Source organism: Acipenser ruthenus, chromosome 28 (assembly GCF_902713425.1).
Source record: "Acipenser ruthenus chromosome 28, fAciRut3.2 maternal haplotype, whole genome shotgun sequence".
Classification (NCBI taxonomy): Eukaryota; Metazoa; Chordata; class Actinopteri; order Acipenseriformes; family Acipenseridae; genus Acipenser; species Acipenser ruthenus.
Window position 1 is genome coordinate 19,388,336 of NC_081216.1, and position 22,546 is coordinate 19,410,881.

The window sequence follows — 22,546 nt, forward strand, 5'->3', positions numbered from 1 at the left end:
ATTCGTTCGAATGGAACGTCAATGATTGGCATTGGTTCTAGAGGGGCTTGTAAATGAGGACGGGGACTAGCCAATTGACAAGTTGGACAATACTTGCAAAATTGTTCCACCCTTTTCCTAACCCCTATCCAGTAAAATTGTTGTAAGATCCTACTAAGTGTTTTCTCCACCCCTAAATGGGCCCCAAGCAAATGGCTATGTGCCAGTTTTAGCACATGATTCTGGAAAGAAGGGGGTACTAATAATTGTTCAACGGGGTTACCGTTTATTACTGTTGTTCTATACACCAAATCATTTTTTTACCAAAAAGTGCTTGTGAGGGTTAACTACTGTGTTTTCGACTGGTACATTAATCGAAACTACTCTTTGACGAACGTTCACGAATGAGGGATCTTGTTCCTGTTTCCTTGCAAAGTGTTCATTTACAGGGAGGAACCCTTCACACCATTCTCTCATTGTTCGTTTCTATTTCGGTCGGACACTCCCCTGTCTCAGGTTCCCCTTTTCTTATCCATTTGTCATTGCCAACAAGTTTGTTTTTTTTATTTTCTTTAAACCAGAATTTAAAAACAAATCAGGATCAGTAAAGGGACATAACGTGACAAGGCTCTCTGGTGGCCCCACTCAGGCCTTACTTTGAATTCAGGGTTTGTCCAATTCCCCTTCAATTTGTACCAGGTTCGAAAACTCTGTATAGTCTCAGCCGAGAATTACCCGGTGAGGTAATCTGGAGACAACGCCCACTTTCATTTCATGTTCCGCTCCTTATATGTTTTTTTAACTGATTTGAGCGGTGGGGTAGTATTTTACGTCTATATGAATACAGGTAATTCCCATCTTCAAGCTATAATCCAATATGCTGGTGGTACAATATTCTGGCGTCACCAAAGTAATAGCACTACCTGAATCTATGAGAGCCTCTGTCTGTATTCCATTTACTTGTTTTTTTTAACAAATTTGAGGTAATAAAGTCAAACATCTGTGACCGAGGAGCCAATGATGGGTTGAAAGTCCAGGCATGATATTTCTGTGCCCGGACAGCTGTGGTAACTTCTGCCTGAGCTTTTTGTGCATCCCCTTTTAAGAAAGGGGCTAGGATCCCAGCCCACTTGTCCTTGGACAATGCCCCCTGGCTTGCCGTCCTTTCAGAGGTTATCAATATCATCAGAGCTAGTCATTTTGTTCAAGACTTGGGTTGAACGGACCGCACTCGGAGCAGGAGTCCTGATACTCACTTGCTCCAGACGCTTCATGATTGCCAGGCATTCCTCTCTGACTTCCTGGAGTAATGCTTCCTGTTGCCGGTTGGTTTCTTGTTGCACTGGTGACTGAGCTGCCATAGCATTCACCAGTGCACTTGCGATCTCTGGTTGTATGACTCACCCTGCACGATGCGAGGCAGTGCTTTTACCAGGTGAGCCATTCAGGGACCCAGAAGGCCTCCTTGTTTGTACAAATAATGAAAAATGGCCAGGCTTTGGTGGAAGGAAACTAAGACACACTCATGTTCAAGATCATCCACTTGGCGACAGTTGGATCCTTAAGGGATAGCTGCATTGTTCTGAAGTGCGCCACCCAAAAAGCCTAGTTCTGCATGTGCACACACCTCTTCTACCAAGCTGGTGTCCAAATACAACACAAAAGGCAGAAAGAAATTGCCTTAATATCCCACCAGTAGATACTCCTAAGCTTAGAATCTTGAAAGTGAACACAAACTACAACTGCATACACCTTGTATCAGAATACAGTACAGTTGTTTGAAAGTATTGCCGCTTCGCTTCATGTACAGTAACTTTAAAACAGGAGGATGAACTATAATTAACTATAATAAGCACCCCAGTAATTCTGCCTGTCTGCCTCCCCACATTACTGGAAACTCTCGATATTGCATGCTGAAAAGTATCCTGAAAAAAACAATGTAGCTAACATTATCCCCCCCCCAAAAAAAAAACTTGGAAGAAATCAAGTAATGGATTTACCTTCTGTTCATGAAAAACTTAATTGCGGGTTATTTTAAAATGAATACAAAGCTAAACTCAATAGATTTTTCCATTGACTTTAATTCTGTGCTCATTTGAAAATAACCCTCTTAACTTTTTATGATAGCTCTTTATTATTGCGGCTTTGAGCTGCCAGGCCAAAATAAGGAAACAATTACAGGATGTTGGCTTAAAAAGCGGTTGAATTTGCCAAATAAGTTTATCTTTTTTATTTATTTTTTTTTTATTGTGGCTAAAAACATTCTAAACATTTAGCCAAGCCATTAAGCAAAAACGTATGTCAAATTCAACTTTGCATTCATACAACTGATATGATTTCCATTGAAAAATGCAAAATTATAATGATGTTTATTTATTTATTTATTTATTTATTTATAACACATAAAAGCTTGGGAATATATATAAAAGAAGACGTACAACTTACCATTAAGAAATGTATCTTATTAGGTTGAACAATTGAACATTTCCTCCATTACCACCCAGTTTTGTAGGAAACATAGTAATTGTCATGCACTTCAATTTTGTATTGGTAGATATTATATCTGGTAATGCATGGTTAAAGAACTTTCACCTGTAAAGTGCAGTTCTCCTGCAAATTCAACGCCTTCTTACTGGATAATGTGTAGTGTAGTGTAGTGTAGTGTTTCACTTCCTTGGTCATTTTACTGGGTGATTTGAGTTTCCCCACGCATTCCAAGCCTTTTCTATCATTAAAGAAACAGCAACTTCCCCTAATGACTGACATGCTCTGCAGCCAGTGAAAGACTGACCCTAAAGAAAGGGGAAATGAGGTGAAGTGAAACAGTACCAGAGTGCTTTCTTTTACCTAGCTGGGTACCAAATATAATTTGTTATAATGTGTTACTCTCAAAGTAGAACTTACAAAACCTACATAGAGAATGGAATGCAAAATGGGTATGATTTATGTAACCATTTAATTTGCTATACCCCTCTTGAATAGGGCAAGCCAGGTCATTTACAGTGGTGAACTAATCAGTCATGTTATTGCTGATGATGCTTAACCCTTCTACCTGGTCTGCACGCTTCATTTATGACAAACCACACCAGCGAGCCAACAAGCACATTAAATTTGGCTTTGGTAAATTCTTATTAAAAGTTTTAAACACATCTACACAAATACTTGTCTTTTGGACTTGAAAGTTTTACCTTAATTCAGACATTAAAAAGGAATGTTTCATTAACCTTCATTTTCCTTATGAATATAATACAGAAGTGTGCACTGCTTTGTGAAATAGCAAGAAAATACTACCAGAAATAAAAAAAAAACAGCAGGATAAAACAGGTGCATGTTTCGTAATAGAGGAAATATGATATTTATGAAACACATTTGGATATTACCATATACACATTGAATAATAATAGTTAGTAATATTAAGTGCACCTCCTCATTTAAAGGAACCATTCTTTGTGATTTCAAATTAATTGCTTTTCATCTGAAGTTACATCTGATTTACTTACATTACTTTGATAATGTAAATGTTATGCCTGCTGAAAACCTCCTGGGAAAGTTTGATTTAGAAAAGATTATTTATATCCTTCTCAAAACATCTAAATATACATGTATTCGCTTGTTTTCCTGTGGGTACTCAGGGTATAGCAATGGAATTTTAAGGTGGTGGGGTGTAAGGCCAAATAATATTGAGCATGGTAGCACCTACATGGAAATAAAATACAAATAAATCAAATAATTAAATAAGAAAACACTTTCTACCAAATGCGTGTTGGGTTTATTGTTGGCATTTATTAAAATGTGTAAACTCTAAATTTAATAAAGAATAGTTCTTGCATTAAGTGAATAATGCTAACTGTGTACAATCGGATGGACTGTTAGGAGTCTGGAAATCTTTGGAGACCAAAACTTTGACTCCGGGCTATCTCTTCTAGCTTGAGCTTTAAAACCTTGATCTCATTTGACAACTCCTCCTTTTTAGAAATAGATAAATCAAGGGCTGATGGCTCGGGCTTCGAACAATAATCGTGACACTGCACTGCAGAAGTACATGTTGTATTTAATTATATCTTGATGTAACTATCACTGACACTGTTATCTACTCCGATATTGAATCGTATTTTGTCATATACTTGTACTTGCTAGAACCAAAGTCATCGTATTTTATCTTGCTCTTAATTGTATTGATACTTGTACTGTGATTCTTGAAATGTATTTTTGTTTACGACTGTAAGTCGCCCTGGATAAGGGAGTCTGCTAATAAATAAATAATAATAATTAAAAACATGACTTAATTTGATCCATTAACACAGTTATATCTTTTATCCTCCTGTAATATGAAGGAGGATGTATTCAGCGTTGCAGCCATTGATCAGGGCAGGGACTCCTAAGTCTCTTGAACTGTCACAATAGATAGAAATTAAATGACTTAGATGAGGCTTTTAAACTCAGCCAGACATGTCTTTGAATATTTTGTGCAGCTGAACTGTAGCTTTGGCTGATTTTAAAAGTTTCTCATTACCAGAGATTTGGCACCACTGTAACACTGAAAAAGAAAAGGAAGTGAAAGATTAAGGTAGGATTAGGTAAAATGTCAGTAATGAAAGAGAAGATAAGACTTAGCACGAGTAGAAAGATTAAACCAAAAGATGAGAAAAGCCTAGAGGAAACAGATGGTTATACAACAAACATTTAAAAACATCAGCATGTGTATTTTCTTAAACATATATACTTGTGAAAAACACATTTAAAAAGTTAATAAAAGACATAGGTAAGAAAAAAGCTTGTAGCTTGCAGCAAAATGTTGAAATCGCCCTAAATAAAGCCAACTGTGCTGTTGAATATCAAAATTGTCAGAAACTATATATATATATATATATATATATATATATATATATATATATATATATATACAGTATATATATATATATATATATATATATATATATATATATATATATATATATATATATATATATATATATTACCCAGATTGCCTGGGCGATTCCTGAATTGCCCACTGACTTTGGGCAAAGCTCGAAATAAAAATGAAAATAACTAGTTTCGGGCTTTTCGCGGTCTGCCTACTGCTTCTCGGGTAGTCTGAATCACTCCCTCTGTTCTTTCATTCGTGTTCTGAGTACCAGGCAGACCTTCCCTCTGTTCTTGCCGATGGTACTACGCATGTGTCAATGGGGTTTCTCATGTACATTTTTGTTCCGACCGCAACTTTAAATGCAAGTATAACATCGGAAACAAAAATTAACATGAGAAACCCCATTGACACTTGCGTATTAATAACACACTAACAACCAATAATAATAAGGAGTTGTATTGAACCGTCCAATCAGAGATGGATGCAGTTAAAACCCAGAATAAAAGATCTTTGTGATTCATTTTGGACTTTGACCGGGCAATTCGTGGTTTGCCTACACCTGGTTTGCCTACACGCACACACACACGCACGCACGCACGCACGCACGCACGCACGCACACATACACACTCAAGTCCTGCATTTATTTATTTATATATAAAGTGCTAGTGCAAGAGTTCCTATCATTAAGCTTCCCTCTGAGCTTGTATATTTTTTTAATAAAGCTACTCTCGGAACTGCTTCAACTTCTATTATCTCAAAAACTTCTTGATTTCTGGAAGCTAACACTTTGAGCTATATTGCCTTCATACTTGGTACAAACCTGCGATTCTCTTGATCAAGTAAAAAATCTTCAAAACATGTCTCATTAATTGCAAAAGGCTTATAACCTACAACGAATGAGCTAATCATACTATGAACTCGTTTTTTCCACACCTAAAATATATTTACTATTTAGCAGTTTGTTAGAGTTTGTGATAGAAATAATCTAAATAATGAATGCATAGACCACACTGCAATCCATGATAACTACATTGCAATGTCCAAGTACGTTAAAAGTGATGTGGACATCTGTTCAATAGGAATTGGGCTACAGCCACCAGACTAAAATGATTTTCTATCACAGCCGACCTTGACTGGTACTGACCCAATTACTGAGAGGTCAAGAGGCTTCTGATCTCATTGTCAGTTCACTGAACCTTCTTAAACTTATTTAGCTTTTGCCAGGATCTGGCTTCTGTTTAGGAACTCCTGAGGCGTACTTCACATTTGTATTTTATGGTGTGTATTGACTTGTTGATTGCATTGTTTTAGAGTTTGTTTTTCAAGGAATATAGCTCTATGTGTATGTATGACATTGCTGTGAAGTGAAATGCCCTTTTTAATTACTCAATCACAATCTTATTCTACTTGATTTAAATGTAGATGTTTTAAATGCATAAGTAGCCAAGAGGGAAAGCTACACTGATCCTCTAGAAAGTGAGAATGGTTTCCATAAATACAACGTGCACATTTGAGGAAATTCCTATTTTTCACCTCCTAGTGGGGGTGGATTCAATCTGTCAGTGACCATTTCAATTTTCGGTCAGTCATCAATGGGCAAAAAAAAAACAGGCACTCATGAGTGAAAATGTTAGACCACTTTGTGCTTTAATTAGGCATCTTAAACAACTTTGTCTCATGAATTTTCCCATGTGTGGCTATCTTATCTCTTACTGTTTTTTAATTAACTGAAAGTGTGGCCTATTAAAAAATCATCAATTCAATTAGACAATTACTAATTTGCCTATTGACAATTTTTCCAAGATTTTCTGTAACAGTGGTTTGATTTCATATGCACAACAAATCAAAACTACAGAAGCAATGGGGTGTTCTAATACATTTGCATGCTGCTATATATCTGGGAAATTAATTGAATGACACCAATACAAACCAGTGCAATATGTTTTGGTTGAATCCACCCGCAGGTTCTAGCTGAAATGTTTGTTTTAGAAAATGGTTTTTGAAATGATGTGCATGTCTGGTGGGGATGTAATATACTGTATAGCTGAACAGGTACTGTATCTGCAGTGTCCATATTTAAGTATTTTTTATTTCCCATTAGCAGTCTTCTCTTCAGGAGCCTGATTTTAATCTAAAACTAATTAAGTGACTTGGTAGAAAAAAGTGTTTTGTATACAATAGTTCTAAATTAACTTGTAAAACTGCTTAAGAACTAAACTGTATTGCATATTTAAATTTCTTTAACTACATAAATAAATAAGCTTTAATTCAATTAAAATGATTATTTAATTGTACGTATATATTTATTTATGTATTTATTTGGTGTTTGAATAAGTAATAATATTATTAAAAGCAAAAACATTTACATTTACTGAAATTCATGTTTAGAAAGATGACGTTAATCTTGTAAAGTCAAGACAATAAAGACTGTCTGATCATCAGTTGTGGCATTCCATTGATCGCATCAGACTGTTCCGACTGTTTCCAAGCATTAATGCAAAAACATTAATTATCCCAATTACAGCCATAATCCAATATAGATGATGAATGTGTAATACAATAATTAATTTATTTGTCATGTTTTAAGGTTCAGTCACTCATTCAATTGGCTTTGTCATAATTCAATCCTTTTTAATAGAATTATATGTGTGCACAGTGTTCCAACGGCAAAAATAGATGTACTTTCCTTATGAGAGACATTGAAGATCATCAATAAAATTCATGAGATAAGTACTATGTGTTAATACATTTTACTGACTACAGTATGTTGCTCTATAAAGTATTGATCTATTATATATGAGCAATAATGAATTGTTTGTTGGGTGTGTTGATATACCAAAACAGATTAAAACAAATCTGTTGACATACACTGAATGGAAAATGATGTTATTCAGAATAAATGTACTGCTGAACTAAAGGTTTTCATCAGGGAAAATACAAGGGGTACTGCTGCTGGTTAAAGAAGGTTTAGAAATCTGACATTAGCAACATATTGGAAACAAAGTGATGTTTTTTATTTATTTTTTCCTGCACCAAAATATGATCTAGTACAATATTCTGACACTACAGCATTACAAGCCATATGTCAGATTTTAGTACTGTATGTTTTTTTTAAATATATTATTTTTTCTTTTTTACTTGTAAAAACATGACGTCATGTCACGTATACATTTTAAATAATAAAAAAAAGGTTTTACTTTATTTTATTTTTTTTGGACACTTCTCGTGCCCCCCCCCAGTTGAGAACCACTGGGTACATGTAATGGATTAGCTACTACAACACTTCATATTAGCTGCTCATGTACAGTTTAATTTGAGTTGTTGTGATCACAAGCTTTTGAAGATTCTGATCAATGTGAACTAAAGATCGTGTTTAACTAACCTGCTTGATGTTTTTGAGGATGCAACATCGACAATGGATAATTGCAAAGCATATGACATGGTTTATTTAGATTTCCAGAAAGCTTTTGACAAAGTCCAGCATAAAAGATTAATTCTCAAACTGATCAGTACTAGGTCCTCTGCTTTTCCTAATCTACATTAATGACTTAGATTCTGGTATAGTAAGCAAACTTGTTAAATTTGCAGACAACACAAAAATAGGAGGAGTGGCAAACACTGTTGCAGCAGTAAAGGTCATTCAAAATGATCTAGACAGCATTCAGAACTGGGCAGACAAATGGCAAATTACATTTAAGTTGAAGCTGACACCCTGGGATTCTTCAAGAAGCTGCTTGATGAGATTCTGGGATCAATAAGCTACTAGCAACCAAATGAGCAAGATGGTCCGAATGGCCTGTCATTTGTAAACTCATGTTCGTATGTTCTTATTTATTTTCATTTTGGAGATAGTGACATATGTATGGAAAGTGCATGTGCTTATATGTAGTATACAAGGAAAGACTATTCTACAGTGAAAGGCTTTCATATGGCCTTGCCATGCAGTTGTTTAGCTCATGGTAGCAGCACCATATGTACAGGGAGATGGATACAGATACCACAGCGGCTTTTGGAGCGGACAGAGGCAGCCACTTGTTGCAGTTTTATTTTGCAACACAGTTGGATAGGATTAGAACACACTGACTGGTTAAACTGGTTATGCAAAAACATAGCAGATATATTAGTAAGATATGTACAAAAGTTGCAATAACAATAAAGTTAACAGAACTGTAAGCCACCACACACCTCAAAACACGCCCAGACCAATCTTGAGTGGCTGCTTCTGTTTGAAGGGCGGTGACCAACTCCTCTTATCTTGATTGATGGGGTGAGACACTGGTACATCAGACAAATAACTATAACCTTGCAATTGAAACGAATGTATTTTACGGCAGATGGGCTAAGAATTGTGGTTGTATTTTGGTAACGTATATCACTGTCTTTTTTTCTTTTTTAAATTAATTTATTCTTCTTATTATTTTTATGAAAATTCCCCGCGTATATAACACAGAGTACACTTTAAACATGACTTCTGTAAATGCTTCTACTAGAAAAGTCCAGAATCTTGCAAACACAGGGTATAAATGCAATACTAGATGGGTGTGTTACATTAAAAGAATGCATTTTGAAACTTGATTTCCAAATTGTAGTTTAGCTGGAAAAAAATTGATTAAATGAAATGTATCATGCTTTAGAGGAGTTGACAAAAGGCTGCATTTTAACAATGTTCTTTTGTTTCTTAAAAATTGAGAATAACCGTATGCTGGATTTTATGACCTCATTGACCATATTTCATGTTCCTAATTGAACTGTGGTTCTGGTAATCTTTTACTCAACTTATTCCAAACCTTCAAACAGTAAAAAAATAAAATAAATTGCAAAGCAGTTAAAGAGCCAGTATCACTTTATATCAGATCCATTACCAGGGCTCATGAACACCACAAATTCAATGCTATTTGCAGATTACAGAGAATTTCCTTTTAGTTTAAAAAGGCTTAAAATACCAAGGGAAACAATTAAGTCACTTTCCTAGACAAATGTACAAAACTATTTTAGTATAACTTCTAAACAGCTTTCAATGTCAGATAATGTTTCCTGCGGGACTGACGGCAACATTTCAGATTACAAATGAAGCTTATGTTACTATAATGTCATATTCTAATTGACATGTGCATTATACAAATTAATCCAGTGCTAGTCACGAAGCATTTTATTTCAGTATTTCAGTATTACTGTAGATTTTTTGGGCTCCAAAAAAGTACACATACTTTTATGCTGCCGGGAAACAGTGCTTTCTAAATGCAAAGTAATTGGACATTTAACTGAATAAGGATGAGCATAAAGAGTTTTGAAAAGGCCAGTCATAGTTGATAGTTTGTGCACACTGTGCATTACATTTCTAATATTTATCTTGTGTGTTGAACATCCCAAATTGGAACCTTTTTAAAAGTTTTTGATTATAGGCAAACAAAATAAGCAGTCATAATATTCAAACATGAATATAGCTGACGAGTGCATATTCCCCACATTTTAATTCAGAAATATTTAACATGGCTTAAGATATCTGATAGTCTTCCCATATAATTCTGTTAAAATAATGGGTTTGTCACACAAGTCTGGAACTGTAAAATAATGATTGCCTTGCCAAATAGATTATATTATACTTTTTCTATTTTATTTTCGTTTTTTATAAATCAAATGAAATACTGTAGGAATCCTCTATTCCTCGATCCCACTATTGTCACTCACATTTGGCTTCCATTACGTGCTTGCCCTAGGCGCCTCCAGTCCTGTAACGGAGCCAGCAGTAATTTGGTTTATATAGATCATATGGCAGGGAAACAGGGCTTGAAAGACAGAACTCCAACAACCATATTTGATGAATTGCCTATGATTTGAGCCTGGCTTTATTCTTTCCTGTTGTGGAACAGACACCCTACAGCACACGCGCCGGGTTGGGGATGAGCAACAGTGAGGGCCAATTAAACTACAATATACACACTGTTTTCACACATCTCGGATTGCATTTCCTATCAGGGAAAAGGCTCTGTAAACGATCCAGATGTGTGCAGGAAACCACACAGAATGAAGGTTCCCATTGTCATGAACAATTAATGTAACCACTAAGGCTGGAAACTGCTAGTGGTGGAGTGCAGTTTCATTAGCCTGTTAGCACAGAAAAAAAGAGGAAGAGTAATGGCTGGGGCGGAACGCAGACATGGTTTTACATAAGACAACATACAACCCTTATGCTTGAAGAAAAAGCTGTCTGAAATGGTTTTGATGGAATGCTGCGGTGATAAAAGTTGCCTAGAGCTTTAGGTATACCTTAACTGGCTAAACAAAATCAGCACAATAACCATTTCTTGACATTTTTCTTTAGATTGATTTCCCCTTTTTGTTAGCTTATATGCCAGTCTTCATTATTTTGTGACCAAAATGTCATCAAGTTGTTTAATGCCCCTTAATATTGTTGTATCGTTTACATTCTTGAGCGGAGTGGAAATGAATCCCATCTGTGGGTTTTGGAAACACACAAAACAAAACTTGACAGGATTTAGACGTGCTACTTCACTTTGCATTAGCGTGTACAATATCAGTAACAATGAGCCAAAGTGAGGCCTGATTTAAGTTCCCGCTCACTTATCCAGGAGCGACGGATTACTTACCTCAGGAAATCAAAGTCAATTGGAGTATCTGGCCTGGAGAAGAGCCCAGAGGCCCCAGGAAAAGTGTGAAACCTGTACAAAGAAAGAGGAGTCATTAAGAAAATCCGTCACAACACGGGTGCCATTTTACAGTACGAGAGCTTTCTTTGTAAATGAGGTAGCTCCAATCTTGCTAGCCAAATTAATTACTTGACGCTCAACAATGTAGGAGCCGCATTGGAACAGGTTTGGAGAGTTAAAAAAAAACACACGAGTATTGAAAACCCCCAGCGATATTATAACTCACCCGACTTGTTGAATTATTAAGGTGTGTTGATATCAACATTATTTTTTCAATGTATAGTCAACATCTTTGAGCCAATAAATAAATTAAATTGTAAGCTGTTATATAGAATATGGTTGTCCTTTTATATGAGGCATGTAATGAGACCAAGATCTTTTTGTTAAAAATGGATACAATCTGTGTCAATTACCAAGAATAGAACAGATACAATACACTACACCAGTCTATATTTTTCTGTGACAGAGAATTCTAATTAAACGGCATCCCGGTACTGCTTCAGCATATCTTTTAAGGTAATGCTTATTTACTCTGCTGTGTTGTTAAAAATAGAGCAATTAAAAACCTTAACAGTAAATATGCATATGCCTCGATGAACAGATTAATAATCATGTGCAGGAGAACAGAAAACAGAAAGAGTACTTTGGAATTTCTCTTCCCTGTTACCTCAATGCCAGACTCAGACTCAGAAGACTCAGTTTCACTTACAAGTCATCCAGAGAACACTGTAATAACTACACGCTGAAGGGGGATGTTCACTAGACACCCTGTAGTGTTTACAACAAAACACATTACTGTTCTTGTATACTATGTTGTACGTATCACATTCATAGATTTTTCAACATAATCATGAGTGTTTGGATATTTGTATTCACAAGTCCTAGGCCAATCAGTTTGGGAGTGAAACTGAACACATTATCACAAATTATTCTCAGCTCGTAAAGAGACAAAGAAATCACCCTCTGACCGTTGACTGTCTCCATACAGCAAACAACCTTGATTATGTTGAAAAACGTATCACTGCGATACTTACAACACCCTGAATGATTCAAAACAAAGCAACAAAGCATTAAACGTGTGTTTGAAAGCTTGTATTGCGACATGAGGCAAGCACATAGTTTTAATATATTTTTATGTTTATAGAATTTGAAAAATGACACTCCATTCATGATTGGTTGCTGGATACTGTAGAATTGCAACAGGAGACACACAAGCCCTAAAACATCAAATTCAGGTTGGTCTTGCAGATCTACAGTACCTGTGTGTTGCATTTTGCACAACGGAAATTCTCAATTAGCACACAATTAATTACTATTGATTGTGTGATTCTTTGTGCTACATTAAGTCTTGCATCAATGGAAATGTGGAACTATACAATATTTAAACATATTAAAGATAATCTTTACAATTACTTTTCCAAGGGCAAAACATAAAAATATTAGAATTTAAAACTCTTCAAAAGCCAAGGCTGTGGGAGTTCATTTTAATTCTAAATAACCATGAATGGCAGTATGATTTGAATTAAGTTACAGTGTACTTTGGCGTAAATTGGATATGAAACACCAAGTTAGCTAATATGAAAAAAAAATGCATCCCAAGATCAACACAAAAAATAGGCACAGTACTGTGTGTCTTTTTAAGCATTAAAAGACAGGACATTGTAAATCAGAACTTAAAAAAAAAAAATTTGGATAATAAAATCTTTAAAGAAATATCTATTTTAATTTTAAACTTTGTTAAACCTAGGGCACTGTTTAAAAAGAATAATATGACGAGATGCTACTGATATCATACATGTGTTCCACCGCTTTCCTGAAGCTAAAACCAAAAGAATCAGCTGATGATTTCTCTCATTTTTCTCGGCTATAAAGTTGAGCATTTGTTTGCATGTGGCACGAAGGGTTCAAAATACAGCAATGCTGAGTTAAGGTTCAGCATGCTCAAATCACCTTGATAAATACGCACTCGTGTACTAAGGGAGAATAATCCCTTAAGTAACTGTAGTATTCCTTCATCCAAACACATAATGACCGCCGTCTATCTAATAATAAAGAGAACACAGAAGTATTGGATATATTTAGATATTACTGCAAAAAGAAATGGATACATACAATATATGAGACTTGTAACTGCATTAGTTGTTTTCAATATCTACTTTTACAGATCTTGCACAAATAACTGGGACGTGACTTGGCATCAACCTGTAATAGCCGAGTCCTTTGGCTGACTGAACAACGCTGGAGCAGCTAAGATGTTTTTTATTACTATGGAAGCAACAGCTTCCTTTCTGACTCTGGAAGCTGTCTGACTTTTAGGAGACACCACAAATTCCTTTATTTTATTATTATTTTTTTTTTAGTTTTTAAAGCTTACAAAGACTGAAGTAAATATTTTGCTGCAATATATTTAAGTGTTCCATTACCGTTTCAAATTAGACCTCCAATAGTTCGAATATTACGCTTGATGAAAGTGTATTTAGCTAGTGTACTTCATTAATTAGGCAGCATCGTGCAATTTGCCGCAACGGTAGATACACAGATATTTTATAGACTAGGTGCCCGATATCAGTTGCTAAAGTTCCTCAGAGGGATGTTACATACCATTCTGCCTTAGTAACAGACTGTATGCTTTTAATGGGATGTACGCTTGTATCGTTGGGCCTTGATTTATATTGACCATTCAACTGTATGTATCTTAGTATCTACTTAGTATCTACATCTAAACCTTCACTATCAGTCATAAATTTAAAATATATAGCATTTTATTCTTATCTAGGTCATATAAATATTAATTATTTGTGAGATCTTTCCAACTTTTTTCCCCCTTTTTATGAGCACTGATTTAGAACCATGATTGGACTGTTGGAAGCAGACTTGTAACTTTTGACCGAAGCCTCCAGAAGCTTGCTACTTCAATGGATTTCACAAACAAACCTGTACCATCTTTTACTACAGCTGTATTGTGCATCTTGACAAAAATAAAATGTGCCTGCTCTATCATCTCGCACACTTTTACAGTCTTGCATATAGTGTCAGGTCTTTCACAGTGGGATTGAAATTCTGCCCAATAGGACTTTATACTTTTTGAGGATTACACATTGACATACATACAATCAATACATAGGTAGGTAGTTAAACAGTTTTATACCAATTACAGATATAGAAGTTGGGTAACATACAGACACATATTTTGATGGGCAGTCTTTATCAGTGTATGTGACATTATAACATATAGATAAAATATATATTACACATGATAAACATTTGTTTAAATGTATTCCTACATTTTTAGAACTAATATACTGTATATATGTGAGGCTTGAACAATTGTGCCATGAATGCAGTTTCCTTAACGGAAATTCCACAAAAACAATGAATTTATTGACATAATAGCAATTAATAGAAACAATTACTACTTAATGGAAATATTTTATAGTGAACTTCCTAAAGGTAAATACTTTCCCATTCTAGGATAATTGCAGTTAATTTGAGGCAAGTTGATACTTACTGTGTCATGAGTTATGCTTCCTAATAAAGCTGTCAATCAGCTGGCCTTCTGCTATATTAAGCAGTCCCTTATCTCAGTGAAATCAGTCCAGTTAGATCCCTGTCTGTATTTCCTTCATAGGAGAACAGCTGTAGTAGTCCTAAGTATTGTAGATTTAAAAGTCTTGGAATACAGCAATAGATGATGAAATTAAACAAACCAGACATAACACGTAAACATTCTGACATTCTAACAGTAGAATCAACTTACAAGAAATATGACTCTGCATGATGAAAAGTGGAATAATAATGTATAGTAAATACTATACTGACCATCTTAACAGCAGCACTTGGTGTATGTTAGTCAGTTCATGGTGTACAAACATTTTGACTTGATCAATTGTATTAGTTGAAAAAACTTTGAAAATTGTATAATGAACACAATTTAACAATACCAATAGAATGTCAAAGCCATCCTTTATTTGAAATATAGGATTACATTTCTTATTTTGATGACAAAACAAAAATGCTTACAAAGATATCAAAAAATAACATCATTGCCCAGTTGCAAAAAGCTATGGAAATATGTCTTCATTATCTAGTAGGGTCAATGTTCGCCTGCATTGGAGGATAGAGTACTTTATATAATTTACTAGATTGGGAGTTAACTAACAGGTTTTATATAGGGCATGCAAGCTTTAGAAAATTCAAATAACACCCTTATACCTGAGTTGAAACCGAAATTGTAATTAAAATATTGTCAGCATGGGACCTATGTAAACAAATTATTGCTATTTGGTTTCTGCTTATCTGTTTAATTGGATTACTCTTAACACAGCTGAACCTCATTCCCCCCCCCCAAATAATGAAATGAATTTCATAACCGCTAAACTTTCTTTTCCAGACTTTAGGTCATCAGAATAAGAATGTTCAAGGACCTCAACAATAGTGCCTCTCTGACTCCCACCTTTCCATTGGGAAACATTGCACTAATGTAGCTTTTTATCATTACTTTAAAGCCATATTATAAATAACTTTGACTAGATCGTAAAATCAAATAATGACTCCTAAATCTACCATTACGAATAGTATGTTCTGGCGCATGCACTCGTAACAGTGAATCAGTGAAATATAAAACTCTTCTCGGTTAAAGTGTGATACACAATTTGGAACTAACTTTCAACATTTTATTTAGCCTGATCCATGCTGTACTACAGTGAGGGTTTTGTTCAAGCACAAACCCTACACTGTAAGCCTTGAGCTGGCAAGAAAAGGCTAAATACACTCGACCAAATAAAATACTGATGAACTTCTTGAAAACCTGTGTTTCTAATTAAGGAGAACTTCTTTACCAGTCTACAACGGGTATAGCCATATGCACTACCATTATGATCCCTGTGTTTTCGTTAACTGTAAATCATTTGATAACATTTTAAGGCAGACCTGTGTCTCCCCCTTTCATCTGCAACAGCTTAACAAACAGACCACTCGGTGGATCTTAGTTCAGATATCAGCTGGATATTTCATAATGTTGGTGTAATTTCTGCAGCTTTGAAACCATAAACAGTGCCAACCAATTCTTTAACGCTCATACATTTCTTGAGATAAACTAGTAACAATGCTGCATCACTTTTAAGATGCAGTCTGTTGAACTTGCAAGTAGGCTCTGGCACAGTAAAGCAATGTACTGTAAGCAAGAGGTCCCTTAGCTCATCTGAAACAATGGTCTTTAACCAAAAAGAATCAGGATTTTTTTTGTTGCGATAGTCACCAAAATGCATCTGGGCCCTGGTGTTTTTATCTCCAGGATGCTTTGAAGTGTAATAGAGGATGAATGTTTTCTTTTTTCCTGGGGTTGGGGGGAGGTTAGAATGTTGTCATCAAGTCTTTTAACTCATTGGGCCAGATTTTATTTTGATTTATTTGATCTATTTTTGTTCCTGGAGCAAATGCACAAATCACAAAACAAATCAATATTTGCTCTTCACAAATTGACCTTCTCTAGCAAAAGTATTTGACTTTTAAATAGAGTATTAAAAAAATTATATATATATATATATATATATATATATATATATATATATATATACAGTATATAGCATAAAAATATGCCTGCAACTATTATTAAAAACACAGTATGGTATGTAAGTATGGGGAGTCGGTGGCAGCCATCTACACCAGTGGTTTAAGAGTTTGAATCTCAGCCCAGCTCAGTTGCCTGTTGTGGTTGAAACACCTCCTGAAACTGTAACACAAAAAATGAGCTGAGATGCAAAGACAAGGGATTATCCAAGACATTCAGAGCTGGGAGATGATTTGGACACCGATTTTAAAGAGCATCTCCTAAATGTGATTTAGGCAAATTAAACTTATTTGCTTGTGTTTCAGAAGTCCCTCCACAGTATAAATCTGCAAGATATTACTGGCTTCCTTTTCAGAGACTGTTCCTGGGTTTTGGCTGCAGCTGGGTTCTTTCAAAAGAAAACACTTTATCATCATTTATTTGTAATTCAGAGACACTGCCACACCACTCTAAAATCTCTTAGACAATTCAATTCATTGTGTACTGGGTAATAAAAGCACTTTTGGAATGGACCAACATGACATAGGCTTTCAAGGAATGAAAATTGTTCTTCAAACCACATGAAAACTTGGCAGGTAACCATAGCTTCTCTTGCAAGGGTTTCCAAATCACTTTACATCAAAACTTGATTCCCCCCCTCAAAAGTATATACTGTATACAAAAAATATATAGCAGTAAATGAAATCAGCACATATTATTTATAGAAATGGAATTCAAAGAGAAATAAAACAAATTTATGTTGCTCAATAGTTTATGGATGCACTGCTGTCAATATATCTGTTTCTACTTACCTCCATGTCTTTAGAATACTTATTGTACAACCACAACCCCTTTGGCTATACATGCTTGTATATTTGACTGGCACCAAAAGTGTGAATTTGCAGCCCCCAAATAAAGTATTAATAGAAACAAATGCAATGTTTAGTAATTAGTGTGGTCATGCTTAGAGGATGCAATAACTTAAAAGCTGCAGCGCCATCCATTAGTATGAATCATGCCAATATTGCATATCGCAGAATGCACCGGAAATATTCCACTGCACCACACTCCACAATGATGTCATGTGTGCACAACCAGCAGCGTTTTAATTAGTAAAACAACTTTTCAAGAAACCTGAAGAATGGACAAAAAAGGCCTGTTAGCCTGAAATGTATTGAAATACATTTTCAAAATGAGGACTAAACTTTTTATGGAGCGTGACCTTTTTATTTCGTAGAATAAATATCCAATTATGTCTCTGCAAGAAATTCTAATTTGTGTCTCTGGTTTCTGATGATTGTGTTTGTGAGTTTAATATACAGTGATGCCTACTGGAGAAATCTGAGCAAAGCTATAATTTGTAAGCAACCCAAATATGAAGCCAAAAATCTGAATTTTTGAAGCAGATGGCATCCATATTTACAAAGCCATCCCAAAAACACTAAAGAAAGCCACAACTCCAGTTTTATGGCAACGCCTGAAAGAAATGGTTTCCTACATATTATTTTCACAGTAATATATATATATATATATATATATATATATATATATATATATATATATATATATACTGTTCCTTCAATTTTATATGTCATGAATACAAGTGCTACAGTTAAAATAATTTAACAATTCAATTACCAGTTTTAAACCATTGCATTACTGCATTGGTCTGTATGTTAAAACCATGCAAGAAAGTTGTCAAACTGTGACACTACACACATGCTTTCTATGCATTGAATAATACGGTTTGGATATTTGCTTGTGTTTGATAACAAAAACAAAGCATCCCCTGTGTGCATAATCAAAGAGGAATGCCACATATAGATTTTGCCTGAAGCATTTCCGTAACACTAGAAATATGAAGTTGCTCGCTGAAATGGTATATGAAATTAGTGGTGGCAAAAACTTTCCTCAGTGGAAAAGTTTAATAACATTAATTGCATGCTATACATAGACAAAATGGCAAAGTTACGGTTATGTCATCACTGGAATACTAGGTGTAATTCATGGAAATTGTAGCAGAATTGTATGGAATCTGTCAATTAAGCCCTCCCACAGGGAGTGGATGGCTTTGAGTGGTATCCCTAACAACAGCATACAGGCAATAGGATTGGCATTCGGGGGTCACTGAAGAGACTTTACTTCAGTCAGTAGAAGGTGGCTGCAAGGAAAAAATGGGGAAGCTAATGTATACTAGGATAGGAGGGAGCTTGTAACTGGGAATTCATGAACTATTCAATTACAACTGTGACAGAGCCAGAAGCTGGAGGGTGCCAGGGCTGTGTACTGCACTGTGTTCAGAAATCTTCAATAACTATACTTGCTGCTCCTTGTGTTTAAGATACACTAGCCTCCAGTGTTTTTCTTGGAATCCGCTATCTGTAAATTCATTATAGTGTTTAAGCAATCCGCAAATAGTGTATTAAGTTAATGGTTCTTGAAGAGGACGTCTACAATAATTTCATTATTTTATTAATAAAATTGTGAAAACATTTCTAAGGCAGCACCTGTATTAAAAAAGGGAACGTTTAGGGAAAACACACAAAAAAGGCATTGTCGTTGTGTTCAGTCGATCTGTGCCAGCCTGCAGCCACAGTGCATTCCGTGGTGTCACATAATACCATGTCAGCTTCCTGTTAAAAATGCCAGCCCAGAAAGAGTGAGCCGTCTTAGAGAGGGGGGTTGCTTTGCTGCTTAACCTGAACAGAACTCTGTTTGAAATGTTAAATATTATTCAGTAGTTAACTAAAAAAAACAGAAGTTAGGCAATAAACTAAATGTGTGAAAAACATGTTTGTTGTAAAACCAGTTATTATTATTATTTATTTCTTAGCAGACGCCCTTATCCAGGACAACTTACAATTGTTACAAGATATCACATTATACATTGTTTCACATTATACAGATATCACATTATTTTACATACAATTACCCACATATATACAGTTGGATTTTTACTGGAGCAATCTAGGTAAAGTACCTTGCTCAAGGGTACAACAGCAGTGTCCCCCACTGGGGATTGAACCCACAACCCTCTGGTCCAAAGTCCAGAGCCCTAACCACTACTCCACACTGCTTAATGTGATCTTATTTTCTATGAAATATTTCAAGCAAAAATCTGTCGATTAACACCGGTGTCATATAGTATTCTATTAAATAGAATTAGACTTTTATTGTGAGAACAGTTACCAATGAAATAACCCACCTATCCTCGGCATGGGGGGTTTATATTAAATGCTACTGAGAAGGCTGGCGGGCAGTTCATAAAATGGGAGAAATCCAACTTGGAAATTATCGCCTTGGGGTTAGATATTAATGAGCAGATTTATTAAGGCTTTACGCTTAAGTGCAATTTGCACTGTTTAATGTAAAAGAAAATACAAACAATTTTTGACCCCGTGATGGCTGTTGCTCAATAGGGGGCACTCTCCTATCTGGGCTAGAACTCAAGACACTGTTGTTGGGTAATTTGAAACTTGAATTAAGAACTTATCAATGAATGGAGTGCACTTACAATCATCTGCTGATAATGACAAACTTCAGTTTTTGACATTACTCAAACAGTTTAGTCCACTTTCTACATTCATATGCTTATTCAGACTCTCGTCTTGTGCTGCACACTGAGGCCGGGAACCAGCCAAGATTGACCTTAAATTGAATCTGACATATAAGTTTTATTTACATTTTCTGTCGTGGGTCTGCAGGTTTTAATGTCAATTTGCGGGTCTGACCCACACAATGCGGGCCACTTGGGTGGTTTCAAAAGCAGTATTAAAGGCAAGAAATTAATTGACAATTAAAGTCTTGAATTTCATAATCCCAACAAATAAAATCAGCATCTCCACAGATCTGACCGTTTTTAAATAACTTCAAATAATACACATTACCAAAGTTGTTTGTAACCATGTTTACTGGAGCACTGGCCATGTTTGAGAGAGGTGAAACTTGGAAAAACTGAATTTGTTTAATCTTGTGTAAACTTCCTGAGAGGTGCCACAGTATGTTTATGTACTCCATGTTCACAAAACGTTTTTTTTTTTTTCAAGTTGTTGCAGTATAAACAGGATAATACATCATTGTCAAACGCTTTCAGGGTTTGCTAAAAGTAGACCAGTGTTGTCTAGCTTCTGGATGCCAACAAGACCCTCCCATGGTTTTACTGGCAATTGTAAGCTCCTATATATATACAAATACTACAATGTACCTGTATTAATCAGTTACTACAAATGGGTACTAAAGAAACTCTGTTTCTTATTTTAAATGTTTACGTCACAGCAGCTTCAAATTGGAAACAGGATGACTATCATCATTTATCCCAGTATTGAATTCCCTTTTCTAATACCATACAGTCCCTAAGCTTTTCAAACAGGGACCTAGTTTAACATTTCCACCTCAATATTTCTAAAGTCCAGGTTTTCTTAAAATGCCTGTACAGTATATGTGGTGTGCTGGTTTAGGATGAGGTTGTGAAAGTTGTACATTACAAATATGCACCACTAAAGTGGTCATTTTGATGCTTGCTTTTAGAGCCCTGAAAGTTGTACTGTCAATTGCTGTCTTTGAGAAAATAGCTTTTATTAAAAATCTGTCCCTTATCAATGTGTAATCTGTTGTGGAAGGGTATATCAATAGGACTTTTTTCCTGTGCTGTTTCAAAGAGCAGATCTGAGTTATCTCAAAAATAACTTAAAGCCAATTTGCAAAAAATAATCCTCTCGTGTGTCATATTGCAGCTATAGGGGAGATCACAGAGTCTTGGAATCTATTACCTTTTGCAATTTGCAGAGGCTTAACTTTGTTTAAGGTATTGCTGAGGTGGGCAGATAAAGATGAATACCTTTTAATTAGCAGGTTAAGGCTGCTAACATGCATTTCCTGAGAAGCACTGGATTGATTGCTGTTCTCAGTTGACACTCAAATTGTACTGGGTTGAATTCTAGCTGTCTCGCAGTCACCTACACTTCAAATTGGAGAGTGATAGCCAGGGGAGGAGTGCAGATATCTTATTTTCTTTTGTCTTTCTTTCTCAAAAGAAAGGGCTGCTTGGAGTGTTAAATACTGTAGTCTGACATGGCAAGGTAAACAGTTATTCTAGAATAATATTGCAGGTGTGATAACCACAGTTTGACTAAGGTGAAGTCAGTGTATCACAACTGCCACAACACAATATATTTACATCCTGTGCAGCAGATTTTAGAACCCCACTGGTAGGTGAACTGGTGACACATAACACCTCAGATCAACCAGCTCTTTCTGTACCATCAAGCCATGGGTTGGTTTTTGAATGGGACAATCTACATTTTTCTGTTGATTATAAAAATTAAATACATGTACCACATTTGAATCTTGGGTTAACCTGCATTGTGAAAAGTCTTTTGCAACAGTCTCATACTGTAAATTATTACCTATGAACTTATTAAAAACCACCTTATGTTGAATTTTGTTTAGAGTGAGGATAATGGTATTTAAAAAGGAAAAGAAGC

The 22,546-nt window shown here is 35.4% G+C and overlaps 1 pseudogene; it reads right to left on the reverse strand.

The window, feature by feature from the left end:
• Positions 1–11,470: 11,470 nt before the first annotated feature.
• The window catches only part of LOC117434518 (ethanolamine kinase 1-like), a 48,319-nt pseudogene continuing 37,243 nt past the window's right edge, over positions 11,471–22,546 (reverse strand).